The sequence below is a fragment of the Rattus norvegicus genome, chromosome 3 (assembly GCF_036323735.1).
Source record: "Rattus norvegicus strain BN/NHsdMcwi chromosome 3, GRCr8, whole genome shotgun sequence".
Taxonomy (NCBI): domain Eukaryota; kingdom Metazoa; phylum Chordata; class Mammalia; order Rodentia; family Muridae; genus Rattus; species Rattus norvegicus.
In genome coordinates, this window is record NC_086021.1 from 180,792,433 (window position 1) to 180,817,655 (window position 25,223).

Consider the following 25,223-nt stretch of genomic DNA (forward strand, 5'->3'; position numbering starts at 1 on the left):
TGCCACCCTCAAGAGAAGACGAAATACATGAAATCAGCCTGCAGTTGTGAGGAGCAGAGAAAGATTAGGAGTGTTTGTAATAACCAGGCTAAAAATTAAGGAAAGAACACTCAGCCAAATGAAAACAATGGGAATCTCAATCAGCTGAGCATCATCAAAAAATCAAGTTATAAAACCTGAAAATTAATCGTCTGAAATGAGTGTCTAGTGTACAGCTATGGACAGCACAGGCTTAAGAAACTTGACAGAGGAGAAAACATCTCCCTGAGTTTGAATGTTAAGTCAGTAACATTTTCAAACACAATTGATACTGGGGAAAAAATGAGCCCTAAAAAAATAGTCTTCAAAACCTGTAAGAAAAAATCAGAACTTCTAACTTCTATGTAATTGGAATTTCTAACAGGGGAAGAAAACCAACAGACCCCCAAATCAAACGCAAGAACACAGAAAAGAGAGGAGACGTAAGTCTTTCCCAAGTCCAGAAAGAAAACTTAGCTCATGAACTTAGCCACATAGAGAAATGAGCAGATATGAAATAGTGTGTGGGCATCAGAGCCAAGCTGATGAAAACCAGAGAAAAGTGACCTGTCCCAGCAGCCAGAGAAGAGGCCCATGACCGGCATGGGTCAATGACTCATCTACCTGTTCACACATATCCAAAAAGCTGGACAGGAGAAGACAGTGTGCTCACATTCTAGGAGCAGCTTTTGTGGAGTGATTTAAGATCTTACGTCTCCCACTAGAATGTGCATAACCTTGAACAGGCTACTGGATAATTCCACGCCGCAATACATCATCGTTTTGATGTTAAACGTGGTCTGTCTCATTGTCTAAGATTAAATGAGTTACTAGTGTTTGCAAATCACCCAGCACTTAATAGCTTGACCAAGCAAGCCGAAGATTTGCTGATAATGATCGGATTTTAATATTTATGGTCAATTAAAAGATGTCTACCTGCTTTTATGTAACTGCCCAGAGATGATGTCATCCTTGCAAAGATGAATGAAAACTTTCAAAACTATTGAAAAATGAGAACAATCGAGTCGACTCACCCATAACCGCAGGAGTTTATCCAAGAAAGCACAGTCAACTAAAAGATGTCCTGCTTTTATGTAACTGCCCAGAGATGATGTCATCCTTGCAAAGATGAATGAAAACTTTCAAAACTATTGAAAAATGAGAACAATCAAGTCGACTCACCCATAACCACAGGAGTTTATCCAAGAAAGCATAGCTCCCCAGAATCATTATTGTATTACTCTTCTGGTGTCGTCCCTGGAGATTCAAACTACTTCACAGGCAGGGAGGCCCACGTCTCGCCAGTCAAAGGAGCAGAACATGCAGAATTCTCACCTCAGGCTCCTGACTTCCTGACCTTCCCCAGGGCAGGTCATCGGCAGGGAACTTCTCGATTACTCAATCTGTCCAGTCCATGATACTATCTGTGTTCTCAGTGTGACATATTAATGTCCTCATCCCAGATTATCAGTGCTGAGCCACACAGGACCCGATGGTACTTGTCCCATCCCTGGGGAGTCAGCCCTGCTGCACATAGGATGAACACAGAAGCTGAACTCCGCCCTCGGAAGAGAGTCAGGTGCCCAGGATGACGATGCCTGCCAGTAATCTCAACATTCAAGGTGCTGATGCTGGAGAACCTCTCATTGGTTCTAGCCATGGCTAGACGGTAAAGCCTGTCTGGAAAACAAGGAATTCGCAGATGTAAAGTGCCCTGCAAAACGGCATGCCCTAGGTAAGTCACGTGTGGCTCGCCTTGGTGACTGAAACTGAATTCTCATCCACTTGACCTTGCGCTTTATGCCACAGGTTCTTGGCTAGTCCTTCCATGGTACACAGAGCTCTTCTTTCTACTTCTGGACTTATGTCCCTGCTCTCACTGTGTAACTCTTGACTCTCTGTTTCCATTTGTTTACACACCTGCCCACCCTGCAGCTTCTGTAAGAGCAGGTTTCTTGCCTCAGGAGGCTGACCACTGGCGTGAGATTCTGAATCTTCACTGACCCAAACTGACGCCACTGATATGGATCTGGGAGCTGCCTGAATAGTGGGGCACAGGATAAAAATGACTAACTGCTATGCACTGTCCATGAGGCTGTTGTAATTCATTCATCAAATAGTGAAGACTGCAGATTCTATGAGCTCTAATTAAAACATGGCTGGGGGTATCGCTCACTGGTCCAGTGGCCCAGTGGTCCAGTGGTCAATTCTTTACCTGGCATGAGCAGGCCACAGTAACATTCAAATAAAGGAGAGGTTATCATTAGTAGTGTGTCTTTAAGGGTTAGAGTCTTCCGGAAGTGAAAAAGACAAAATTTATGGAAGAGTTAAATATGCAGATGTCAATAAATGTGGGTTCATGAATCCATTGCACTGCTAGCAATCGATTTGATGATTTCATCACTTCAACCCTGGGGACCCTTGTCCTCTACTCATTAAACCATTGAGAGTGTACTTGAAAGAATTTCGCCATTTTCACATGCTAAAGTAACATGCACCTTAAAACTTGAGTGTGTACATATTCGTGAGTGTGTACTTATGTGCATGATTGTAGGGAGGTCAAAGGTCAATGTTGAGTGACGATCCCCACCATGTGCTATTTACTGAGACAGGGCATCCTAATGAACATGGAACTCACTGACAGGCTAGAGCGATGGACCGGTGAACCCCAGGGACCTTCTGGACTCTGTGTCCTAGCATTGGGACATCAGACGAATGTCTGAAGTTTTCTGTGGATGCTGGTAGTCAAAATTCACGTCCTGATGCTGGCACACCAAGCTGTCCACCCGCTGGACCATCTCTCTAATCCACCATCTTGCATTTGTAATTAGCTTCAGGCTAAGTCAATCTTGCATTAAAGCCTCATCCTAAGAAAAAGTTATCAGACATCCTAGTAAATGCTAGTAAATCTTTTTTTTCTGACAGATTAAAACAAATACAGAGCCGCTATAATTAAAATGACACCTTCTTCCTTCCCTGAAATATTTCCATGCACTCCGTATCACGCATTCACTGGGGAAGTGAAGGATTCAAAGAATATTTGCTTGTATGATTACACCTGCACTCACAGGAGTTTCAGGGTTCCCCACCCTGCAGAAGATTCTGACAAAATCTCTCCACGCTCTCCCAAGAAAACTGAATGCAACATGCACAGATAGAGCATACTTGCAACACACACACACACACACACACACACACACACACACACACGTGTGTGTGTGTTTAAAGTTATGCCAGGCATGAGAAAACTAAATTTCTGATCAGGGTAGTTCAAAGGACTCCCCAAACGATGTAGGTGTTGCTATTGCTGTTGGTTGCCTCTCGGAGTTTAAACTAAGTTCCTGTGGCTGACGATAACTCACACTTTGGGCACAGAACTCAGAAGACAGAAGCTGGTCTTACCTGACAGCCATCTCCTATTCTCTCACTCCCATACTGCCAGAAAGTACTTTGTAAGCTACCAAGAGAGGACACGGACAATAGTTCTAGCCAACTGTGCTGTATATAAACCAGAGCAATGACCAGCGTGCCAAGATGTCCCTAAAGTTGCAGTAGTGACACTCACAATGGCAGTAACAAACAACTCTCTAACTGGACTTAAGGCCAATGTAACAGGAGAGAATTCATGTGTGGTGCTAGAAAGCTGGGTAACTACGTGTTGCTAGTGAGGTCAGGGACCTTAGAGGCAAAGCTACTACAGTTACTTGAGCTAACAGAAAGAGGGAAGTCTCACAGGGCCCCACCCCAGATGAAGAACTGCAGCTAATGACTTTTCAAGAGGGAAAACTAGGCTCTCCCAGAAATATAGCGCCTACTGCTTACCCGATACAAAGTCGTCAAGCCTACATCCATGCTCACATAGACAACGCAAAACAGGCTAGGCAGGTTGTGTGTATATATGTATGCATTTTATATATCATGTTTCATATATATGAAACAATTATAAAGAAAAAGAAGCCAGTATCCGGGAGAAAGTGAGGGGCAAAGAAGAAGTTAGAGAGAGCGCACCTGGGAGGAGTTAGAAGGAAAAATGGAAGAGGAGTTGACGTGATTACATTTTAGCAAGTAAATATGTAATAAAATGGTCTCAGCCACTTTGTGATTTGTTCAACAGCCTTTCTTTCTTTCTCTCTTTCTTTCTTTCTTTCTTTCTTTCTTTCTTTCTTTCTCTCTTTCTACCTATCTATCTATCTATCTATCTATCTATCATCTACCTATCAAAATCTGTCTGCCTACCTATCTATCATCTACTATAATCTATCATCTATTTATCCATTACCTACCCAATATTATCTATCTACATATCTATCATCATCATCCAGCCATAATCTATCTGTCTGTCTGTCTATCCATCTATCTATCTATCTATCTATCTATCTATCTATCTATCTATCTATCTATCATCTACCTATCATCATCATCTGTCTGTCTGTCTGCCTACCTATCTATCATCTACTATAATCTATCATCTATTTATCCATTACCTACCCAATATTATCTATCTACATATCTATCATCATCATCCAGCCATAATCAATCAATCTATCTATCTATCTATCTATCTATCTATCTATCTATCTATCTATCTATCATCTATGTATCTTTCTATCTTTCTTTTTCCACAATATTTTATTCATTATCTAGGAATTTCATATCTTGAACCCAGGCATCCTCACTCCTCAACCCTCATAGGTTTGCCCCACAACCCTTGGGTTTATGCGCCACCAAAAGGCTAAAAAAGAAAACAAGTCCAATTTGTGCTCCTCATGCACTCATGGAGCACGGGCAAATTCGCAGAGGCCAGCCCTTAAAAGAAAACTCAGTCCTCCCCACTTACACCTCTGCCAGAAGCCATCAGTTGTGGAGAGCTACAGTCCAGCATTGGTATCACAAGTTTTAAGGGTTCTGCTCGATGGCTTTCTGTCTAGGCTGTTACTGTTTTAGGGGGTGAATTGTGGGTAGGGGTTGTCACAGAAGCCTTCTATGTCCCTCTTTCTCAGCTGTGAGTCTGTAGTCATCAATACCACAGAAAAGTATCTTCCTTGCCCTGGGAGCAGAGATCATAGACTTAAACACAGATTCTGTCAACAGCATGGGCCACAGACCTCCACGTGGTCTCTGGTGTCAGCATGTGCCACGGACCGCAGCATGGTCTCTGGTGGCAGTATAGATGGAGGGGTATCAACATGGCCCTCTGCCACTGAACGAACAATTGGCACTGCCACAGCCCTCAGTGGTCATGTAGGTCAAGCACATCAACATGGCTGCTACCAAGGGTCTGTGATCCTACTGCAATCATCTGCGTTGATGTCTGTGGCCCACGTTACCACCAAAGGCTCTGTGGATGTCCATGGTCCATGCAGAAGCATGAACACACCTAGCTTCCTTATGTGGGTTCTAGAGGGAGAGCTGAAGTGCCATGCTCGAGTGAGAAGCATTGTACAGACCAAGCCATCTCCCCAGCCCTCTCGTCTAATTTCACACCTTTAAATGGATGTTGTGCTTTATTTCAGGGAGTTGCTTTTCCTACTTGCTCCGTAGCGTGAATAAGATCTCATCTGGCTCCTTACAAATCCCAGAAAGCTCTAATCCAATCAAACTTCAAAGTTAAGTTCCCATGGTTGTGGATGCATTCTGTAGCAGGACAACCAGCCGTGTTGCTCCCCCCTTGCTCTCTGAGTCACTGAGCAAACTGGGGCAGCTTTTAGGAGAGATGGCTTCTTCCACAATGCCTGGTGTCTTTCTTATCAGTTCCATTGAACATCACTTTTGCTAGGAAGTTCCCCAACTCCCCTTCCTCAGAGAACTGAGCAGTTCCACTTAACTTGATCTTGGGGACAGAGGCCAGGGGAGAAGACAATTTATAAGGAACAAAGAAGAGGCTACCCACAGATTCACTGATTATATATATATAATTTACATATAAAATATATATTTATATATAATATATATTATATATCATGTATATGTATATATATACACACACACATATTTCCTTTGTATATAGGAATACATGTATATATATTTGGATATACATATGGGATTTTATATATGTATATATGCATATATATATAAACACACATACATATACGTATGCACATACATATGCACATATATACGTATACTGAGCCCATCCAGTTATGGCTCCTTTTTTGTGGCAGGCCATCAATATATTGGATTTGTTTCACTTACAATAAACAAGACGTTCTGACTCACGGCTGAGTTCTTTTTCTTAGGTGTGTTGTCCAATTTTTTCCTCTTTTTTCAGGGGAAAACTAAAGCTAGAGTTTAGGGCGTGATTGATGGGGGTTCGAACATGGTAGTTCCTTTAGTGTCCCAGTTGGCTTTCTAAGTTATTGCTTCTTCATGAGGCAGTCATTTATCACCCTTGTCTCCTACAGAGTTTTACACGTTGGTAACTTTTTCTTGTGTTGGACATTTTTAATACCATTATTACTGCGGAAAGGGTCATTGTCTTTTATAAATCTACATAATGCTATTGATTAAATCCTTTAAATACGCTGGCATGGTATAGTTTCCAACACACTGAAGGAGAAGGTTACTGAAGATGGGTTTCTACCCAAGGCCTTTTCAAGTCACATTTACATGTGTGTATGCATGTAGGATGTGCACACACACTTAGACACACAGAAAAGGGGATAGTTTAGCCCATGGCTTTCCAAAACCAGATTGTGAACAGGTACTGTGAGTTTCTCCTGGCATCTTGGCAGAAATGTAGACTCAAACCTGCTAATCTTCAATGGACTGCCTTATTCGGATTATTAAGAAGTGCTAATTAGACATGTCACCGTAACTACTGTGGTAGAGGTACATTTAAGTGCAAGGCACATGTGCGTAAGTCTGTATGTGCACGTGTGTATGCACATAACCACGGTTGTGTGGTTGTGTTCACATGAAGTTCAGAAATAAACACTGAGTATCTTAGTGGCTTGCCCTTCCAACTTATTGTCTGAAATATGCTCATGGATCCTGAGCATACTCATTGGCTAGACTGCCACCTGGCAGCTCTGGATCTGTCTCTCGCCATCTCCCCAGTGCCAACATTGTAGTCCTGGGCCACCGTGCCAGCTTCTTGCATGGATCTGCGGTCCAGACTCAAGCTCTCATACTTTATGGACTAAATCATTCTCCAGCTTCTAGTATTATCTTATTGCTAAAACTAGAGCTTCAACAAACAACTGCCTAATTGTCTCGGGACCTGTTTGGTTCTCCTGTTGATATTGGGCAGGATGAGCCTGATATCTAGAATAGCGCATCTCCAATTCGCTGATGAAATATGGCAATGGTGCCAGTGAGGCCTGCTCTGCAGATGACAGCTGTGTGCTCTGACCTTGCCCTCGATGTCCCAGAATGAAGGAAGCCACAGCCATGCGAGTGCTTCTGTGTGTGGGCTTGCTTCCAAATTGCAATCAATGATCCACCCACCTAATGAGCTGTGATGAGTGTAGGAAGCTGCTGGATTCTAGTCATTTGGTTTCTGAAACCTGGAGGTGGAAGAACATATACAACCTAAACTAAAGGCCTTTCTCCAAACAAAAGAAATTGCAGAGATTTGGAGGACTGTGGTCTTTTATATGTGAGCCCCCTCAAAGAACTGTGAAGGCTATGTACCCCCAAAGTAGAAAGTAACACCCACGCAACATATTTTTAAATGGCCTTTCACCATCTCTTAAGTTTTCCTCAAAATTATCTCAGTTAACCTTGTCTCCAGCAGCATACCTATGAGCAGCAGACAAAATGGCCCAGCAGGTAAATGCGCTTACACACAAACCTTACAACCTATGTTTGATTCCAGAAATTCAGGTGACGAAGGACATAACCAACTTCTAAAAGTTGTCCTCTGCCCACGTGCACACTATGACATGCTCTGTACATTGCCACTGAATAAATGAAATAAATAAGTAAAATGAAAGATATGTATATTTATAGAGAGATTACAATAAATTATATATATTATTTATATATTATATATAAATTATATCATATATAATTTATTGTATATGTAGTGGAATACATTGTATCAGCTAGCTAGGATATATATAATTTTGGAGTCCTGCCTTAAGGCCATGCATGCAAAATAAGGAATTTTATAGCTTCCCCACCTCCATTCCTTTTGAGAGACAGAATTTGTAGAAAACACTTGGAAGGATGTGTGTGTGTGTGTGTGTGTGTGTGTGTGTGTGTGTGTTCACACATGTCTCAGATAAGACTCTCCAACTTGCTGATGCCTAAAAGGATGATGACTTCCCAATGGGAATGTATTAATAACAGAAAACACTCACAGCTATTGGATGTGCCACCTCTTTTGTGGGTTGGCACTGTTTCTGAGTCTGTTCTTCCTTAAGAGTTTTCTTCACAGAGATAATCAGAAATTTTAACCCATGAGGAGAGGAAGATCTTATGTTCAAGGAGGATCACTTCCTCCTGTTTTCCTATTTGTAAAACACTTTTGGGAGAGGCCAACAGCAGAGCCAATGGCCACACACGCCCCTTCCTCAGATGGTTCAGAATTTGAACAAGAAAGAAGGCTGATAATTTTGTATTTCAAAGGGTACAAAATACACTGAGGTGATGAGCGCCAAGAAGAAATATGCTAGGTGGAAAGCTACGTGTATTAACCTCAAGCTGTGCACCTGGGAGAGTCTGGCCTAAGAAATGATCATGGAAAGATGTGAAGAAGACAGTCGTGTAAGATTCTGCAAAAGCCACACATTTAGAAATTTTTCTAATTAAGGCTTCACATGGAGTTATTTATGTGTATATCAAAGAATAGAGTCTTATTAAATTTAAGCATCTGCATATGCAATATCTGTAATATCATACAGAGATGCCCCATTTTCAAGTCCAAAAGACTTCTGAAATATGAAAGTGGTCTGGCTCTCTAATGACCTCTCAACAACCTTGTTGAAACTGTTCTGAGGGTCCCAGAGAGCTGCTGAGAGGATTCTGTTATTTCTGAGAGATCTTAACTCATTGAAATTGGATAAAGTGGGAAAAATTAGCCAACTGTTGTCTAGGAAAAGTAACCGGTATAAACTCCAAAGAGAGGAAATGGTTGTGAAGTGCCAAAGAAAGCCTGGGTCTCTACAAATTATTTGCGTGGCAACCGCATAAATTTACATGAAATCATTTATTCTCCCCCCGCAAAAAATTCAAAAACACACTCTCTAAAAGCAGAGACAGAAAGTCATTGAAAAACTCCAACAGGGAAAAAAAGGTTACCCAGTAAAGCAAGATGGAGAAGCTTGTTGTGGAAGAGCTCATTTGTGTTCGAAGACTACAAGATCAGGGGTAGTTTGAGAAATCACAACTGGGAAGTCAGAATTAAAATCCACACTGGGTTTGAAACCAAGACCTACCTGCAGGCCATCACACCCCTTGGTGAAAAGGCCAAAATTTGATACGTGTCCTCAAGAGGTGTAGGAAACAAAAGGGTTTCTGGGCTCCACGGTGGTGGAGGAAGCAGACACAGAGTTCTTATGGGAACCAGAGAAGAGCTTGCCCAAGCATAGACACTCTCATCAGCCTACAGAGAAGGCAGAGGCGTCCCTCTGCCCTGTGTGGCAGCAGTGTCTTCTCACTTTAGCAGAATATGCAGTTACGAGGTCAGTGAGTATATTGTGTGTTCATAAACTATTAGAGAACAGAGAATCATGACAAGGTACAGATTCCATAATGTTTAAATTATATAAAGGAGGCAGAATAGAGGGACTTCTAATGAGGGAAAGAAACAGTTAATAAAACTTAGATAGTGGAGTTGGGGATTTAGCTCAGCGGTAGAACACTTGCCTAGCGAGCGCAAGGCCCTGGGTTCGGTCCCCAGCTCCGGAAAAAAAAAGGAAAAAAAAAAAACTTAGATAGTGCAGGTGGCCTTAGAATGACTACTGTACTCAGAGGAGCTCTGCATCAGAGCAGTCTGCAGAGTTTGAAGGGATGTGCCCTTAACCTAAGGGTTAGAACAGAGCATGTCCAGTCAGTACTCACACGCGAGGGTGATTTTCAGCAATCAAGGGAAATGTTAATAGTGAGCACACACCTCACTTAGTGAGGAATGGTGCAAACTTAGGGGCCTTGAACCAGAGGGTGGCAATGTAAAATGATTACAGGCAAACCCAGAAGCCACTCACACATAGCATTGAGACTTCACAACTTTATCAATCAGGACTCAGGACTAAGGGCATAGATCAACACAGACCTTGAAGGTTGAGGCATGGTGAGGACGTATGGAACTGGAGAAAACAGGAGCTAACAGTCCATGCTAAGAATAGTGTGTGCCCAAAGGAGACAATTATGTCATAAACCCTTTGACTCAAAGGCCCAACCTAGTATAGCAAGTACTACAGACTTGCTATTACCTGTGACAGAGTGGATAGTGAAAATGTGTGCAGTATGGTGGTTAATGTTGTCAGCTTGATAGGACCTAGAGTTCTCCAGAAGCCAAATGACTGCACATGGGTTGGGAGTTTCTACACTAGGTTAATTCTTCTGAGAAGACCCATAGGAATGAAGGAAGAAGCACTTCTGTAGACTTACTCTAGCTCCAGACTGAATGGAAAGGAGAAATAGAACTGAGCACCAGCATTCATCCCTCCCTTCATCCCGACTGCAGAGACAATATCAACTCTTGCTCTCTCAGGCTCCCGCTGTTGAGCCTTTCCCACCATGATGGACCACATCCTTTCTTATCTACAGGACAAAATAAACTCTGCTCCCCATCAGTTCATTCTTGTCAGATATTTAATCGCAGAGTCAAGTAAAGAATCAATGCATACTCGGGATAAATCTATCCATTATAAACAATCAACAATGATTCACACGTAGAAAATGGAGGAAAGGAGACAGAAGGAAAATAGAAAACTAGGGGTTGGAGAGATGGCTCGTGAGCTAGAAGCATACCCTACCATTGCAGAGGACCCAGGCATGGTTTCTTTGGCTACTTACAACTCCTCATCACTTCAGTTCCGGGGGATATGTGCTGTTCTCTGACCTCTGTGTGCTCCTGCATTTGGTAGACGTGCATACACCCAGTCGCACATAAAATAAATACATAAATGCAAAGAAAGAAAATGTAAAGTTAAACAACTAATGTTAGCATAGTTCTACATAACAAAAACATGAGCAAACTTGTTTACAAATATAAAATATGTTTAATATAATATATCTACTGCACGATCTTTACAAAAGGTGATAAAGTGATTCCAAGACGTTCTGAGTAAAGGAACAAGGAAGTAGAAATTTGATGAACAAGTCAATAGAGAAGACATGTTTCTTTTTATGTATGTATATCTCTGGGTGTCTATGTATCTATATGTGTATTTACATGCAGATGACCTTAAAGGCCAGAAGATGATGTCAGATCCCCAGAGCTGGCGTTCAAGGTAGACTTGAATTACCCACCTTGGCTGTTGGAAGCACTGTTCAGTAATCCACAAGAACAGCAAATACTCTCAACACTTGACCCATCTCCTCCACACCAGGCGTAAGTTCAATATTAGTACAAAGGACTCAAGTGACAACACTGTCCATAATAAACAGAATCATTTATTTATTGGTCAATGATAACATTCCCATATACGGAGCAAACCTTAAACTTTAAACAACAGCATTGACTTTAGACATTTTTGAAAACTAGAGCAAAACTGAAATGTATTTCCCAATTTCAAACCCTGTGGTCGAGAACACAAGATACTATTGGAATAGATACTTAATTCTACATGCTTCGACACACAACCACTCATGTGCCTAACAAGGGCTTGGCTTTCATGTGGTAATGGATGCTACTCTGACAATAACTCCCAACCTCAGCAGGCTGATGATCTGTGTTGTGCCAGACGCAGATACGATATAAAAGGGAGCAGCCTGAGGGGACACGGCGAGGGAAGGAGTGAGGCTGGAATGGCAAGCCTGGAGAGGCTTCACTCATTTTCTCTTGGGTTACTGGAAATTTCTTTTATAAACTAGATTCCTGCCCTGTTAGGTAATGAAGAAAATGCCTCCCCCAAATTCACATACACCTGATAATCATTTTTATTTAAAGATTTCTCAATGATATAACTATCTATTTATTTAGTATTTTTTTGAAGATTGCGGCTTCAGAATTGCTTGTCCTAGATCACAGACAGAGAGGCCAGTGCCAGCTTCCCAGATATCACCATGGCATCAGGGACATTCTGTGTCTCCCCAACTCACAGCCCAGGGTCCCAGAGGGAGGAAGGTCACTCCACACATACAACTAAAGGCACTGCTATGGTGGCTGAATTTGCCCAAATCTCTTACAACTCACAGACACAAGCACAAGGCTGGTGTGTGTTCATCGATCACCAACTGTAACGCTGTAACTGGCTTACTCAGTCCTTTCCCTTGGCCCTGACATGACAGAACCGCCTTTTCTTTCAGTGAACTAAAATGAAACTAATTCAGAGGAACAAGTTTCACACTTGAATGTTGAGTAACGGGATGCACTGAGACAGTAAGGCGTGTAGCAAGGCCTTGCATCCTGACGTCTGTTCATCCAGTTGACAGACAGCCTCTCTGAAAGAGAGGTATGAGGGCTGTTCTTGGTTGTCAACTTGCCTGCATCTGGAATTAACTAAGACCCAAATGGCTGGGTACTTTTGTTAGAGATTTTTCTTGATTGAATCATTTGAGGAGGGGGGAACGCACACTAAATCTAGATGTATTGAGGTGGGAAGACCTACCTACAGCAGGACCACACCTTATATAAAGGACACAGAAGGAAGTGCTTTCTCTTTGTCTGCTTGATTTCATTGGCAAGTCTGTTCCTTCACTGGCATTAGAGCCTACTTCTTTGGGATTCCAGCATATACTGAAGACCAGCTGAGACATCAAGGCTCATGGACTGAACATCTATTGATCTTGTAGACTTTCCATCAGGAGGCAGCATTGTTGGACCATTGAATAGTTGGACCGTAACCCACATAGCCTATGCCATTGTAATAAATGTCAATTATATATGCACTTATTCTACCAGTTCTGTTTCCCCAGAGAATGCTGACTTATATAAAAGACCAGGCACATTTATTTCTCTTGCTTCAGATGTTTCCCCCAACAGCCTTAGAGGACAAAGAGGGCTCCTTTGCTGATTTTTCCCCCGGGGTCTTCCTCAGAGATCTCATCCTCTTCAAACAATGACGACTTTCTGACTTTCACTGGGATTTAGAGGAAGTTCTTGAAGTGGGAAATCCTCCACAATGGTGAGAAGGTCCTTGGCCACCCCACACCTAGGAGCTGCATGTGGCCTGTGTGACTGTCTGGTTATAACAAAATTGCTGGTCAAGAGACACTGAATTGCATGTGGCCGCCTTCTCCCAAGCAGAGAAATGCTCTGGTTTGTGAGCCTTGAATTCTACCTTATTTAAAGCAGGGATCGGTAAGAATCATTCTCTGTGTTCCACGGTAATAATTTCTAGAGCTATCCTCATTTCTTATTGAGACCTCCTGTGCCTTCCCTCAGAGCACATGGAGACTGGAGCATTAATTAGCCTCACAACTCTTCAGACATGCTATGTTCAATACAGTTCTGACATTTAGGGACTGTCAGTCACTTGAAGTTGTACTGAATAAAAAAATTCCTATTAAACATCCCTCCAAGAAGCTTATGTACATGGATTGGGGGTAGGGGTGGTACTGAAGACTAGACAAGGTAGAAAAGAGATAATTCAGCTTTCTTTTTTGTTTTTAATATCAGACAACACAAGGTAAATGGTTGTTCTGTCATGCTGCGTACAGTCCTTAGCTCAGTGCTTGGCCTGGGCATTCTGTAAGTTAGCCCGGGGTAGCCTGTACTATCCCTGCAGCAGAGAACACACCCATCCCTGAGCACTGAGGCAGAGGACTATGATCGATGTCCTTTCCCACTCTGCCCTTGTCTTATTTTCTCTCAACCAGACCCCCACACAGTTGAATGGATGAGAAGATCAGGAAGAAAGATGATGTCATGGAGGCCTGAAGTTTTCCCTGAGGTCAACATACTGCCGCAAAGTTGCATGGGTAAGATGCAAATGAGGCATAAAAGAAAGTGCTGTTTACTAAGCAGCTGGTGCAGACCGGAAGGGTGCCTGTCTTGTTTATGCCAGTAAGTGGAGCAGGATACTTCATACAGAATTGATGATCAATAAATAATTAAACAAATGAATAAATGTATGACTTTTTTAGGAAAAAAAGAGCATGCATATGTGTATTTATTTAAATATGCCTGGAAATGCAGAGGCCACATGTATGAAGATATACTCAAGGAATGTGGGGTCCTCCCTGACAGCTCATTCTTAAATTTCAAACCATCACAGTGTTTCCTTCTTGTGGCTCTATTGCTAGGACCTCTTTCACCATCCCATAATTTCTACTTGACTGTAATCATTCACAGGAATTCAGATCTTATGGTCTCCCTATGAAAGCCATGTCAGAACACAAGTTCCCCACGTCGAGAACCTTACGGAACCACTGTGCTGTTTGGTGTTTGTCCCTGTTCCCTTTTGGAAGTTAATGGTCTCTTCCTCTGCCTACAGAAGGGAGCATTGGCAGGAATGGCACCTGGCACCAGCCAAGGTGACCTATGGGCTGACGTCTCAGGGCTCTGCTTCTGGGATTGGAGGCCCAGCCACAAGCTGTTGTAAAACTCCTGTGTGGAGGACGGCAGCTGCTTGCTGCTCATGTCTCTTCATACTCTGCTTTGTTACAATTCGGATCTGAATGTCTCAGGTGCCCGTAGACAAGGTCTCCACCAGCGCATATATCGTCCAATGAACTAGAGAAAGTATGAATTCTTCTTCCTCCAGGCTGTAGAGTCTAAAACAATTAATGTTGGTCTTTCCTCTTTCCCATAGCACATTGATACAAGGAAGCTTTCAGGCAGTGCCAGCATGCTCAATAAACTTAGAGAATCCACTGGAAATTGCAAGCCCCCGGGAGTTAACAATAGCCAGAGAGTAGAGGAGAATAGTGGGTAGGAGGGTAGAAGATCTCTGGAAGTTCCTATGAGGGACACTTGCCTGGATAAAGGCACTAATCATGAGGGAAGTCAATCCTGCCTGTCCCAGCCTACAGGGGGAAAGCACAGGACATCAGCGCCCTGCTTCCTCTCTCTTCTCTGTTTTAGTTTTTCATTACCATGTATTAATCACAAACGATAACGGGTTTCATTATGACAATTCATACACATATACAATCATTGGTCACAATAGTTCCTATTAACCTCTCTTGTCCCTTTTACACCTACTGATTTCTTGTTTTTCCCCAAATGATCACTCTTTTCCTTCCTTCCCTCTTTCCTTCCTCCCTTCCTTCCTTTCTTCCTTCTCTCCCTCCCTCCCCTCTCCTTCCTTCTCTCCTTCCCTCCCTCCCTCCCTCCCCTCTCCTTCCTTTCTTCCTTCTTTCTCTCCCTCCCTCCCCTCTCCTTCCTTCTCTCCTTCCCTCCCTCCCTCCCTCCCCTCTCCTTCCTTTCTTCCTTCTTTCTCTCCCTCCCTCCCCTCTCCTTCCTTCTCTCCTTCCCTCCCTCCTTCCCTCCCTCCTTCCCTCCCTCCTTCCCTCCCTCCCCTCTCCTTCCTTCTCTCCTTCCCTTACTCCCTCCCTCCCTCCCCTCTCCTTCCTTCCTTTCTTCCTTCTTTCTCTCCCTCCCTCCCCTCTCCTTCCTTCTCTCTGTCTGTCTTTGATCATTTCTTTTACTGTTTTAAATGAACCAACAGAGTTTATTCAAGGTTGTTAATTATAAGGTCATGGGTAGAGTTATTTGCAAGAGCCTAGATGGTTGAATGCCCAGTTCTAAATAGCATCTCTTTATCACCTCTTCCAATGCACAGGGGATATTGCAGAATCCAGAATAGAAAGAATGTGAGAGTGGGAGGGGAAAGTATGGATTGTTGTAGAGTAGTCCTTCCCAGGGACAGCATGGCCATTGAATTCACAGCATATGTGATCACATACATAGGACTGGGCTTGTGAGCATCCCACCATCCAGAGGGAAAGAGCTCATGAAGCCCCACACTACCCCCTGAGGATCTATAGGCAGGGAACACCTGCTGGGAGAGACTCCTTCCACAGTGGCTACACCACCTGTACCCTCCTGTTCCACAAATAACACAGCATTGCCCATGCTCCAGAGAACAGCTCCTTAGGAACTTTGAATTCTCACTGAAGCAGTGAGATGGTGGGATGGAAAGGGTTAATAAAGAGTGAGAGGTATGGGGATCCATGCTACATGCAGTCACAAAACCCAGGCAGTATTACAGATGCCAAGAGGTGCATGCTGACAGGAGCCTGATATAGCTATTTCCTGAGAGCCTCTGCCAGAGCCTGACAAATACAGAGGCAGATGCTCACAACCAACCATTGGACTGAGAATGGGGTCCCCAACGGAGGAGTTAGAGAAAGAACTGAGGTAACTGAGGGGGTTTGCAACCCCATAGGAAGAACAACAATACCAACCATACCCCCCCAGAGCTCCCAGGGACTAAACCACCAACTAACGAGTACACATGGACAGACCCAAGGCTCCAGCTGCATATGTAGCAGAGGATGGCCTTGTTGGGCATCAATGGGAGGAGATGCCCTTGATCCTGTGAAGGCTTGATGACCCAGTATAGGGGAATGCCAGTGTGGGGAGGTGGAATGGAGTGGATAGGTGGGTAGGGAGTACCCTCATGGAGGCAGGGGTTGGGGAATGGGATAGGGGGTTTTGGAGGGGAAAACATAAAAGGGGATAACATTTGAAATGTAAATAAAGAAAATACCCAATAAAAGAGAAGAATGAGTGGCAGTGAGGGACCATCTCCAACACCATCCTGGTCAAGGAAGTGTCTGGTTTTCACATCAGCAAAACCATCAGCCTAATTTGGCATTTCCTCATCCTGGTCCTCCTCCAGGCCCTGCACCTTTCCCCTGGTTTTCACATACTCCTAGAAAGCATGTAGCCTCCCTCAGCCGGCCTCCTGTGGCATACCAACACTGTGAAGTCCTAGACCTGCTTCTGACTCTGTTCTACAGCTCCTTCCAGCCCAGCCCCAGCAGTGACCCTGTGCCCAGCCACAGTGGTGACCCTGTGCCCAGCCACAGCGGTGACCCTGTTGCCGAGTCTCAGCTTCTCTGGACTTCTCCAGACAGAATTCCAAGGGCTGTACTTTTCTTTGCTCTTCCCTGTGCTCCTGGCACTCAGTAGAAAGCGCAGACCAGACAGACAAGAGAACACGACAAAACGGCTGTTTAGGATGTCTCCTTCCCTCCTCTGAAGGGCTCCATTTCCCCTTGGCACACAGGGTAGAGGATTCCATTGTGACACTGGTTCTCAATATTCCCCTCCTTCCTTTCTTTTCCCATTTTACCCGGCTTGGACACAGTGTGAAGAATCCTAGTCGCCCTTAAATGTCATACAAACATATACAAAACCATGATTTGCTAGTTTGTATTTAAAAATTCACATATAGAACTTTATAAAACCTATATGTCCCTGAAGCAACTGGCTTTTCATTCCTAATCGCTAAACTAACTCTCTCTCTCTCTCTCTCTCTCTCTCTCTCTCTCTCTCTCTCTCTCTCTCTCCCTCATACCTTCCCTCTCCCTCCCTCCCTCCCTTCCCCCCCACACACACACCCCTGGGGTTATATGATGAACATAAAGATTGATTTAACTTCTCCAACTGCCTAGGTGCCCCTCCCTTATCAAGGTCATCATGGTCAAGGGAAAGTGCTTTTAATTATGGCCATGAATGTGATCTTGGTGGGTGGTGTGGGTACGGCTTGCTATGCAGGTAACCATGGACATCATCGGATCCTCTAGAATGGAGCTGCAGGTGGCTGTGAGTTGTCCGACCTCAGTCCTGGAAACCCAACTGAAGTCCTTCACAAGAGTAATGTGTGCTTATGACTAAGGTATCTCTCCAGTGAATTCTGTTTTCGTCAAGGGCAAAGAACTTCTAAAGGGGACCCTTGCTAGTTTGGGCTGGTTCTCTTCCTACGTTTTCTGGCATTTTCTCCTCCCGAGGTTTCTTGGCCCTGACTGGAGGAATCTTTTCTACCATTCATCTTCTTTCTTCTTGGGATTCCATTCACCTGTTTCCTTCTCCCTCATGCTCCTATGTGATGACCCTGCCTGACAGCAGTCCTGGCTACCTTAGTGACACACGGTCCTCACATTCATCTGAAAGAGCCCAGTCCCACACCTACAGCTCATCTCTAATAAGCCATCTCCCCTGGAGCTGTGTGTGTGTGTGTGTGTATGTGTGTGTGTGTGTTTGTGGAGCTGTGTCTGTGAGTGTTGAGCTGTATGTGTGTGTATGTATATGTGTATGTATGCATGTGTGTGTGCATGTGTGTATGCATGTGTGTGTGCTTTTATGTTTGCATGTGTGTATACATGTGTAGCTGTATGTATGTAGCTGTGTCTGTGTGTATGTATATGTACATGTGCATGTGTGTGTGAATGTGTATATGTATATGTGTATGTATGCATGTGTGTGTGCATGTGTGTGTGCAGGTATGTTTGCATGTGTGTACATGTGTAGCTGTGTCTGTGTGTATGTATATGTACATGTGCATGTGTGTGTGAATGTGTGTGTGTGCATGTGTGTGTGCATATGGAGCTCTGTGTGTGTGTGTATGTGTGTGTGCGTGTGGAGCTGTGTGTGTGTGTCTGTGTGTGTAGCTGAGTCTGTGGATATGTAGCTTTGTATGTGTGTATGAATATGTATATGTGTGCATGTGTGTGTGCATGTGGAGCTGTGTGTGTATGTGGGTGTGTAACTGTGTTTATGCATATTACTTTATTTCATGCAACTCCTTTTTCATGTTTTACTCTGCCTAGAGCCTCACTCCAATTCCCTCTATGGAAAAAAATTAAATAAACCACACAAAGTTTTCCTTGGAAACCACTGCAAGATGCTGGGATGAATACCAAATTGGAATTACATTTGTCTTTCTGTAATGGTTGTAAGGACTCAAGGCTCTGCAGGCACCAGTTGGTCTTGCTACACAAAAAAATAAGGTATTTTTTTTCATATCCATTAGCAACTTTGAATCTTCAAAACAATAAATAAAACCAGCCCTTTTGTCTGGCTTTTATTTAAAAAATTTCAGTCTTCATCATTTTATCTCAGTAGAATCATCAAAAGAGACCAGAAACACTAGTGTCTAGGAACAATAAATATAAGGCAATTTTTATAGTGTCGGTGTGCGGCTTAAATGTAAGCCTAGCTAACTCTCTTACTCACCATAGAAGCTCCAGAGAGGATCTAGCCATTTGCTATGAAATGAGCTCAATGTGGGACACACCTTTGTAGACAACTGGGCTTGAGCCATTTTGCAGAACAGAAAACAGGCTCTGTGGCACCTGAGCTATGCAATGGGACCTCCCACCTTAGATAAACAGCAGAAGGATAAAGGAAAACCAGGGTCATGACTCCAAGGAAATCACATGAAAGCCCTAAGTCAGAAAAGGGCAGGATGGGAGATTAGGGCCAGAATTAAAAAGCAAAAAATTGAGGCCTCTGAAAAAAAAGAGATCCAGGGAGGTGAACAGAGGTCAGACCTTCTGGAGACACCATCAAATGCCAGAGTGGCCGAGGTCTGCGTCATTTCCAACTTTTGAATATTTCAGTATTTTAAATATCATAGCGTGGCCCGATCTCAAATATAAAATCACCAATACTGACCGGTGTTCCGTTTAAACGAATCAGTGCTCTCCACGGTAACTTCATAACCCAACGTAAGTGGGGTATACAGAAGCTATTGGATCTGAGGACCACACACTAGACACCTGATCAGCTTCGTTAACACGGGCTGCCTTCTCAGCCAATGTTAAAGCTGAATGCCGTCTCTTCAAGACTGTCAGTGTTGGTCTGTCAGTGAATATATAAATTCTTACCTAAGATTAGAAATCTAAATCTCGCAAATGTGCAGTGTGGTCTTTCCTTTCCTGCCTCCCTTCCCTGGCCTGGGGTAGATCTTAGGAGTCCCAGCCGGTGAGCTGTCTTTATCGGTGTGATGAGGGTGGCAGACCTGAAGGATGACAGACAGTCAGCAATACAGAGTTACAAAGGCTTCAAAATTCAGAGTTCACATTTCTGGTGCATCTCTGATAGGTAAATTACCTCGGGACATGTTTTATTTATGTTTTTGTGTGTCGGTGTCGCTCATCCCCTTGCATGCAAATTCTCCATCATGTTTTCTTTTCCTTGGAATGTAATTTTCATAACCACAGCAAGACCCAAGGAACAACTCGGGGAATTACCTTTTCTTTTTTTTAATCCAGCGGGTGCGTGTGGATATTCTGGATAAATTGTTCTCAGATGTATTAATCTCCCAACATGGCAGGATACATGAATCAGCCTCTCTAGGAGGCTGGAGATAGAATCCATTGTTTTCCGTTTGAAGCCACTGTTAAAATCACCTTTGAGGAACACACCCAGGCCAGCAAAATGAATAATGCACTGTCTGCAGCAGAACTTCCCCGTGTGAACGGACAGATTTGCATTTTAGGTTGCTCTTCCTTAGGATAATGTAAGCAAGTGGACATGGAGCTAAAACACAGGGAAATGATTATCCGTCACAGAAACCATCACTTGATGTCCTTGCCCCACATAACCGAAACATTTACAATAGGTTTTTAAAGTTTTAGTTGTGATGTGGGGTGTGTGTGTGTGTGTGTGTGTGTGTGTGTGTGTGTGTGTGTTTTCATGAGTGGAGTTAATAACCACAAAACATGGGCTCCCTGGGAAAGTGGCAAGTGCTTTTAACCACAGAGCCATCTCCCCAGCCCCATCCTTAAGTATTTTTTTTAAATGCTTGTATTTAAGTTTTTTGAACACATCTTTTGTGATAAATTTTAAAAGTCGGATTTTAAGCTCTTAGTATAACTATGTGCTATTTCAACCTGATTGCTTCAGGTCATGACCCCAGTTGTCACAACTTAGACTTTATCACATACCTGACTCACTTTTCCCAAGTAAGGGAGTGGGGATCTAGCCCTTTCAATGCTAAACTAAATAAAAATGTAGTCTCCACGGGTTCACAATCTACAAGTGGGAAAATTAAATTCTAATGATTCTGAGTATAAACGTGTTGAATTAAGCTGGATGATGTGGGTAAGTCTTACTTCAAGTAAAGCTAGATCTAGATGGTCAGTTCAGAAGATATTTTATATTCCCTGTCTTACAGAGTTTTCATCCATGTTGTATTACTTGAAGCTTTTCTTCCCGACCATTTATTCCCAGAAATAGCAACTATGAGACTAGTCATTTATTAATAAATGCTTAGGCCATAAGCCTCAGCTTTTATCTGACTAATTCTTAATTTATTATTCCTCTTTATCTACCCTGAGTTCACCTACGTGGCCAATTTCCTCTCCTTGTCTTCTTACATCCACTTCCTTAGCGTTCTGGGGCGAATCTCCCCTCTTGTTGACTGTTTCCCAGAATTCTCTCCCTACCGGATGTCCCACCTCCTATTTCCTGCCTCACTCAGCTCATTGGTCAAAGCTTTTTTATTGGCATGTGATGCTTATAAGCGATCCTCTCTGCACTGTTGGACCAGTTCCCTCATTTCCACATATGACAGAAGGCTCACTGATGATTCCAGACTTTCATGCTATCTTCTTACCAGCCAACCGGGTGGAGCTTCACGGCTAATCCATTCAGCAAGACCGATGGTCACCATCATTTCAGCTTGGGTTGCTGTCTCCTCCTTGAACTGCTAGCTGTAGGTGCAGAATGGAACACTGAATTACTCTTTCAGATTCATACAGAGTGAGAGGGAAGCAAAAGGTGGGGGTGGGAGGGGACGGGAAGAAGTGTCTTCCAAAGGAGCAAGCTTCCTTTCCTCAGAAGAGAGAGAGATATGCTCTGGGTGTATGAACATAACTCATTTTGTCTATTACCTGAAAGGGCTATGCTGGCTTTTCATCGGAGCCTCAGCCTGCACTCCTCACCCCTTCTCTGGAGCAAGAACTGGTTCACACACTCACTAAAGCACACGTTGGATATAGCAACAGAGAGAGCTCAGGGGGTAAGTAAGTGTGCTAGCTTCCTAGGGTAATGACCTGAGTGTATAACCATGACTTGGCAAAGGAGAAACAATTCCCATGGGTTATAATCCTCTGATCTCCACACAAGGATCAGGACATACTCACCCATACCCTTTAATTCAACCCCCCCAACAGACAACGTAAACAAATTGAATTAAAGAATATGAATAGCATAGGTAATGGATGGGTGAGGTATCTCCTATTGATACTGGAGATAAGATGGTTCTGATGTCTAACAGAAGGGCTTTCAGATTTAGGGATCACACATGCTAGTTCGCTGACCCGGGGAGCCGTCACCATATGCACTCTTATTTCCTCTCTGGTAAATCAAATAATAGAGATTTGGTGGGGAAAGATGTGGACATATACATAATTTACAGAGTCTAGGTCTTGGGCTTGAAGAAACTGAACACACGCTGTACTAGAACACTATCCTATTAGTAATAGAATTATTGCTTAAATATAATTTAGAAGAGCATGAATATTCTAGTATCAAAATACATTTATCTTTATATGACTAATAATACCATTTAATACCTGTTGATCTGGGTTTAGCCACATTCAATAAATTTTAATACGATATCAGGGTGGTTATAGTTATGAAATAAAATGAAAGTCATTATTTAAGGAAATTCTCTATTTGAGACAATTTTCTTGCAGAAACGGGTACCATTTCAACGCTAGGAACCGGCTGGTAATTTTCTCACTAGGCATAAAATATAAAGGCAGACACAAAAGAATGATAGTTTATACCCATAGACAAATAATGTTTTATTCTTTCTATTCCTATTTACCCCAGGCTCAGGAGAATGTAGAGATAACATTGTGGTAGAGTTAGCATTTGTGTATGTAATATAAAAAAGGAATGCACATTAAGTCTGTTGCTTTCTGGCTCCTGTGTGTCTCTGAAGCCTCTCCAGTGCTGGGAGCTCCACTGTGCTCTGCGATTGCAAACAACCTCGGTGAGATAAAAGAGATGGGCCTGTGCATTCTGATAAGCCACCTGTTGGCAATGCCTCTGCTGTTCCAGGAGAATGATTGGGCCAATAAACAGAGATAATTCTTCAGCCATTGAGTCGATGTTGAATTTCCTCATGCATAGCGTTTCTTTTGGTTCACGAGTTGAGATTCTGATATTCAGCGCATCTTAATCGGATGCTGAGTGATACACTCTCTCTAACAGTGAGTATCCTCCATCAAACACCATCCAGACTGGTGTTAAATAAGCAAAAACCTACTGCAGACCTGGGCCAGTACAACACTGAATCCTAACCTTGAGCAGGTATGAGATGCCAACGATTGGATGGGGAGGGGTCTTGTGTTACATGGTCTGGGTCCACATAATACGTTGCCCTGTTCAGGGATGCCACCGCATTGACAGTGGGTCTTCCAAATTCCATTAACCCAGTGATAACACTCTGAGGCAGGCACTGGGTCTGTTTCCATGGTAACTCTGAATCCCATTGTGCTGGTGGGGGTTACTACTACTGTGATGTAGCACCATAACCACAGCAAGCTAGGAGAGGAAAGGGTTGATCTGGGTTATTCTTGCAAATCTCTAGTCACCATGGAAGGAAGTCAGGTCAGGAACTCAAACAGGGCAGGAACCTGGAAGCAAGAGCTGATGTAGAGACCATGGTGGTGTGGTGCAGACATCATGGAGGAGTCGTGCAGAGTCTCAGAAGGGAGATGTGCAGTTTTGCTCATCCTGGCTTGCTCAGCCCGCTTCTTTATAGATCCCAGGGGTAGTACAGCCCATAATGGACTGGGCCCTCCTCTATCAACTAATCAAGAAAATGCTCTATCACTAGATTGCAGAAGCATTTCCTCAGTTGAGCCTCCCTCCTTTCATATGACGCTAGCTTGGGTCAAATTGGCACTAACACTAGCCAGGACATCCATCCAGTTAACCATCTAGATTGGCCAACACTGGAGTCTCCAAGGTGCTTTTGGAGAGACTATCAGGTACGATTCCCAGAAGCAGCAGCTGCCAATTACGATATTCAAAGAAGTGGTGATGGGCAGTTCATTGTCAAGACACTTGGACTGTCATCACACACAATGGTGGACCAGGACAGTGTTACCAATGCCAATCTTAATGTACCTTTTCCCATAAACACTCTACCTCTGTGTCTTTCAAAGTGTAGCCGTTTTCATTAAAAAAATCTAGAACATTGGAAAGAAAATTCCTACTCCCAAATGGATGAAGAAGCAATTTCCATTTTAGTTTTGGTTTAATACAGTTATGTGTACTCACTTTAATATAATGTGTAGTGAAAGAATAGTCATTTGGGTTTATTCTCACTGAATTTCACACTAAACTCTGAAGTGTGTGTGTGTGTGTGTGTGTGTGTGTGTGTTTTTGATGCCCATGTATGGATATATGTGTGCACCTGTGTGTGTGTTTCATGTTCAAATATGGATGTGTGTGTGTGTGTGTGTGTGTGTGTGTGTGTGTGTGCGCGCGCGCATAAGTCTGTGACATAAGTCAAAGATTGGTGTCAGGTCTCCTCAAATGTTCTCCACTTTAACTTTCTGGCACAGAATCTAGTGTTCACCAGTTCAGCTACCCAGTGAGCCTGAAAGGAAAATTATACAGATTTAAGGTTTAAAAACATGAAATTAAAAGAATAAGTTTCAAAATTCAGACTCAGGGCTAAACACTGTGAAAAGCAAGTCCAGGCAGCCCCGTCCTGCCACTAGGACTAACAGACCATAAAGATAAAGAAAAGGAATGCAGGAACCAGCCCGAGTTATCAGGACTGACCCAAACCATCTGGCAGAAGGGCACCTCCCCCAGCTTACTCAGAGTCACACCTTAACCAGATGTCCTTCAAACCCTGATACGCCCCTAGCTCCTAAAATCCTGTATGCTCCAGTCAATACGTACTCTCCTACTGTGCTGTAATCTCACTGCCATGTTTAAATGAGCCAATCACTTATAGCCGCGCCAGAAATTAGCCAATTGTGTGTAACTGCGCCAAACCCCTTAGCCTTCCCTATATAAACCCCTGACTTTTGAGCTTCGGGGTCGACACCTCTGGCTCCTGCGCAGGATACGTGTCGACCCGGAGATCCCGGTAATAGATCTCCATAATAAACCTCGCCTTTGCTTATTACATCCAAAATGGTCTCTCTGTGTCTGGGGTCCGCGATTT

The 25,223-nt window shown here is 43.3% G+C and overlaps 2 long non-coding RNA genes across 9 annotated transcripts in view; one reads left to right on the forward strand and one right to left on the reverse strand.

Annotated features, from left to right (window-relative positions):
• Positions 1-24,142, reverse strand: part of LOC108350533 (uncharacterized) — a 37,422-nt gene extending 13,280 nt beyond the window's left edge. For 2 of the 7 annotated variants that reach the window (XR_010065531.1, XR_010065529.1), the window contains exons 1-4: positions 23,339-23,450; positions 21,373-21,738; positions 19,909-20,042; positions 10,981-11,038 (exon numbers count right to left, since the gene is read on the reverse strand). This is a non-coding gene — a long non-coding RNA (uncharacterized LOC108350533). Of the gene's footprint in view, positions 1-9,863; positions 11,039-19,908; positions 20,043-20,274; positions 20,564-21,372; positions 21,739-23,338 lie in introns of those variants that run through there. The other 5 variants (XR_010065532.1, XR_001837404.3, XR_010065528.1 and 2 more) reach the window with 5 other exon arrangements.
• LOC120101811 (uncharacterized) lies at positions 21,449-23,130 on the forward strand. Of its 2 annotated transcripts, none has more exons than XR_005502798.2 (3): positions 21,449-21,744; positions 21,926-22,046; positions 22,977-23,130. It is a non-coding gene; the product is annotated as an uncharacterized LOC120101811 (long non-coding RNA). The 2 variants fall into 2 exon arrangements; XR_005502797.2 differs by having other exon boundaries at positions 21,455-21,740; positions 22,977-23,113.
• Positions 24,143-25,223: the final 1,081 nt, after the last annotated feature.